The following is a 5,233-nucleotide window of genomic DNA, read 5'->3' on the forward strand; positions in this document are numbered from 1 at the left end:
AGTGTGAGATACAAGCTTGAAATACTGCAATAATATTCTGGGTTTAAAAAAAAACACCAATTTTTGCAATACCCTACACCTGGGGCCTATGATGCATTTGTTAGTGTGACATACTAGCTAGAAATACTGCAATAATTTTCTGGGCTTAAAAAAACACATTTTTGTAAATGTTTTGCAAGACCCTACATCTAGTGCCTTTGCAGCATTTGTCAGTGTGAAAGATAAGATTAAAATACTTCACTAATTTTCTAGGTTTAAAAAACAACCCATTTTTGTCAATATCCTACATCTGGGGCCTATGCTGCACTTGTTAGTGTGAGATACAAGCTTGAAATACTGCAATAATATTCTGGGTTTAAAAAAAACACCCATTTTGGGCCGAATACTAAATTTACAGCCTGGGCTGCATCTGTCAGTGTGAGATACATGCTTGAAATACTTCAATAATTTTCTGGGTTTAAGAAAAACACACATTTTTGGCAATATCCTACAACTTGGCCCTATGCTGCATTTGTTAGTGTGACATACAAGCTTGAAATACTGCAATAATATTCTCGGTAAAAAAAATAAAAAAATAAAAACATTTTAGGCAATACCCTACATCTGGGGCCTATGCTGCATTTGTTAGTGTGACATACAAGCTAGAAATACTGCAATAATATTCTGGGTTTAAAAAAACTCCAAGATCCAAAATTTGCTGAGAATGAGGAGAGCCTGGAATAAGGGACGTGGCCCCGATTGTGGTGCTGCTGGTGGAGCTCCTGTTGCAGGGAGAGGATTTGGTCGATCTGTGTCAGCTTCACACACAAGTGAAACACCTTCCTCAGGTGAGAGTAGGCGACAGAACCTGCAGCGTTATTTGGTCAGGCCTAATGCGGCTCTACAAAAGGTGAGGCCAGAACAAGTACAGGCAATAGTAGATTGGGTTGCTGAAAGTGCCTCCAGTTCCATCACATTGTCTCCCACCCAGTCTCCTGCTGAAAGATCAGAGTTAGTACCTGCAGCCTATGTCCATCAGTCTTTCACCTCACCCCCTTGCAAATCAGCCAAGCAGTCATGCAGCAGTCTCTTCTGCTTTTTGATGACTCTGCTAGCAGGGTTTCCCAGGGCCATCCACATAGCCCTGCCCCAGAAGTGGAAGAGATTGAGTGCACCGATGCCCAACTACTTATTTTCAAAATGAGTACATGGGAGGACAACCGCAGCACGTCTCGGATGATGATGAAACACAGGTGCCAACTGCTGTGGCTTTCTGCAGTGTGCATACTGTGGGGGTTTGCTCTGGTAGGCAGATGGTAGAGGTAGCAGTATAGAGGCTCAGGAGACAGGCTTTGTGTCCAAACCGTGCTATTTTATTCACTCCAGTGCATCACATCAAAACTGTGCAATTCACACAACAGCAATGTCCATAAACCCCACCTCCCACAAAGGATCCCCAAACACTGCAGGTGTCTTGGTGCCTGTTCACACAGTCTCTCACATCCGTGGTCAGTACTACACCTTGTCATGGGGCGGGTTTGTCTAAGTTCATGCAAGTTAGACAGGCCACGTGTCGGCCTGGACAAGGGATTGGCTCCGGCCACAGGATCCCTTCTTTTGGTCCTTCGCTGAGCCTGCAGCAATTGGGCAGTCCTTGGTAGACGAGCGGACTACAGCGACCGAGCGATCAGCCTCCCATACAGCTTCCTGAAGTGAGACAGGAGACCACACTTCATCAGCAGCCCCACAGTCAGTGAGCATCAAACCTATATTCACAGCCCTGGGTGTAGCAGGCAGACCACACCCAGCAAGCATAGTGAAGGATTAACTCCTTCCCTACCCAACTAAGGCCAGAGATAACCAACCTGCCAGGATCACTGTAGACTGACACCAACAACTGAAACCCGTCCACCCGTGGTGGTCCGTGGGGAACAGACACCCACCCTGCTCTTACTACACCAGGGCCACGACCCTGTGGTACGTATCTTCCATCCACTACCACTCCAGACATTCTCTTACATATCCCCCCCCCCTTTGTTCACCCCTGAAGGCTTGACGACCCTGTTCAATCCTATCAGGGTGAACACACATATAGCAGTGTACCCGGGACAGTGCATCAGTGTTCCCTTGCAGACGACCTGCCCTGTGCTCAACCCTGAATTTAAAATTCTGAAGGGATAAGAACCATCTGGTAACCCGAGCGCTCCCCTCCTTAACCTGGCTCATCCACCGGAGAGGGGAGTGGTCAGTCACCAGACGGAACCTTCTCCCCAACAGGTAATACCTGAGAGATTCAAGTGCCCACTTGATGGCGAGGCATTCTCTTTCTACCACGCTGTACCGGGTTTCCGCTGGGGTGAGCTTGCGGCTCAGGAAACCAACGGGGTGTTCTTCACCATTGATTTCCTCGGAGAGTACCGCCCCGAGGCCTACTCCAGAGGCGTCCGTCTGGACTATAAACTCCAATCCGAAGTCGGGCGTCACCAGAACTGGGGATCCACATAGGGCCGACTTCAAACGGGAGAACGCCTCTTCCGCCTGCTCATCCCAGCGAACCATTACCGACTTCCTACCTTTCAGAAGTCCTGTCAACGGGGCAGCTATAGTGGCGAAATGTGGGATGAACCGCATATAATACCCTACCATCCCTAAAAATGACAGCAGTTGCCTGGTCGTAAGGGGTGTAGGCCAATTTCGGATCGCCTCGATCTTATTTATCTGGGGCTTAACGACTCCGCGTCCAATGACATAACCCAAATACCACGCTTCCTCCAGGCCCACTGAGCACTTTTTTGGGTTGGTGGTCAATCCTGCCTTCCTGAGCGAGTCTATCACTGCTTGAACCTTCGACAAGTGACTTTCCGAGTCTTGGCTAAATATGATTATACCATCTAAATATGCTGAGGCATACCGGAGATGTGGTCTGATGACGATATCCATCAGCCGTTGAAACGTGGCTGGAGCACCGTGCAACCCGAAGGGCAACACTCTATAATGGAACAGCCCCTCCGGCGTGACAAAGGCGGTCTTCTCTTTTGCTGTCTCTGTTAAAGGTACCTGCCAGTACCCTTTTGTGAGATCTATCACCGAGAAATACCTGGCTTTACCCATTCGCTCTATTAACTCATCTACTCGTGGCATGGGATAGGCGTCAAACTTTGAAATCTCGTTTAGTTTCCGGAAATCATTACAAAAACGTAATGATCCGTCGGGCTTTGGGATAAGAACGATCAGGCTAGCCCACTCGCTTCTAGACTCCTCAATGACCCCTAACTTCAGCATAAACTTTACTTCCTCTGAAATGGCTTGTCGCCGAGCCTCCGGTACCCGGTACGGTCGTAAACAGACCTTTTCTTGGGGCTCGGTGACAATGTCATGTTGGACGAGATTGGTACGTCCCGGAAGGTCAGAGAACACGTCTTTATTCCTGCTAATGAACGCCTTCACTTCTTGAGTCTGCTTAGTCGACAAACCGCTACCTATCTTTACTGCAGGGGTGAACTCTGATACTACTGTAGGGCCGGGGACGTTCTCTGCAGCCAAGACAAAGCGCGGGTCATCCCCAAGGAGACTTTCTCTATCTTTCCATGCTTTAAGTAAATTAATGTGGTACACCTGCTCGGGCTTCCGCCTTCCTGGCTGGTATACCCTGTAATTCACGGGGCCTAACTTCTCTCTTATCTCATATGGTCCTTGCCACCTGGCCAGGAATTTGCTGTCTACGGTGGGCACTAGTACTAACACTCGGTCGCCCGGGTTAAACGTCCTTACCTGGGTGGCCCGGTTGTACACGCGGCTCTGGGCCAGCTGTGCCGCTTCCATATGTTCACGGACTATGGGCAGAACTGTTCCTATCCGGTCCTGCATCTTCTCGATGTGCTCGACTATGCTTTTGTGAGGGGTAGGCTGTTGCTCCCATGCCTCTTTAGTGATATCCAACAGGCCTCGGGGATGCCTACCATATAACAGCTCAAACGGTGAGAACCCCGTGGACGCCTGGGGACTTCTCGCACCGCAAATAACACATAGGGCAGCAAGAGGTCCCAGTCCTTTCCACCTTTTGCCACCGCTCTCTTGAGCATGGACTTTAGGGTCTTATTAAAGTGTTCCACCAGCCCGTCAGTTTGGGGGTGATAGACAGAAGTTCGCAAGTGCTTAATATTTAATATTTTGCAGAGCTCCCTCATCACTTTGGACATGAAAGGGGTCCCTTGGTCCGTCAATATCTCCTTTGGGATCCCCACCCGGGAGAACATCCCCATCAGCTCCTTGGCTATCAGCTTGGCTGACATGTGGCGCAGGGGTATCGCCTCAGGGTAGCGAGTAGCATAGTCTACTATGACCAGGATATGTTGGTGGCCTCTGGCTGACTTGTTAATGGGGCCTACCAGGTCCATTGCGACCCTTTCGAAAGGTACTTCAATAATGGGCATGGGCACCAGGGGACTACGATAATGAGGCTGGGGGCTGGTCCTCTGACACTCTGGACAGGACTGGCAAAACCTCCTGACTTCCTCATATATCCCTGGCCAATAGAAACGCTGCAGTATACGTTCCTGAGTTTTCTGGACCCCCAGATGTCCTCCTAACACATGAGTATGCGCTAGGTCTAATACCATGCGGCGGTATGGCTGGGGTACCACCAACTGTTCTATTACCTCTTGCCGGACTTTGTCGACCCGGTACAGTAGGTCCTGGTTACAGGCCAGGTGGGGAAATTCCGAGTCGGCTCCCGGGTGCTGAGCCACTCCATTGAGGACAGTCACCCCTTCTCTGGCCCGTGACAATGTAGGATCCTGGAGCTGGGCGGTCCCGAATGTGTCTCTGGATACTTCTAGTTCTGGAACAGATGGGGCTGCCACCGGCTCACCAGCCAACCCTTCTAGGTACAAGCTATCGGGTTGACACTCTTCCTCCTTATTGGTGACCCCTACAGCTGGTAGCCCCTCTTCAGGATCAACGGGCACCGGCTCTGCACACCGTCCCTCCCAGAGAGACCAAAACAGGGGACAATCCCTACCTAGGATGGCAGCGTAAGGGATTTGTTGCCCCACCCAAACCACCTGCTGTATCTCCCTTCCGAGGGTAGACAAGGTCACACAGGTTGTAGGATATTCTCGCTGGTCCCCATGAATGCACACAATCCTGATGGTTTGCGCACCTGGGCCGCGACTGGCCACCAGGGACTCGTGCACGAGGGTCACTAAGCTCCCCGAGTCTAGCAATGCCTTAACTGGGTGTCCATTAATAGAGA

The sequence above is a fragment of the Bufo gargarizans genome, chromosome 6 (assembly GCF_014858855.1).
Source record: "Bufo gargarizans isolate SCDJY-AF-19 chromosome 6, ASM1485885v1, whole genome shotgun sequence".
Lineage (NCBI taxonomy): Eukaryota > Metazoa > Chordata > Amphibia > Anura > Bufonidae > Bufo > Bufo gargarizans.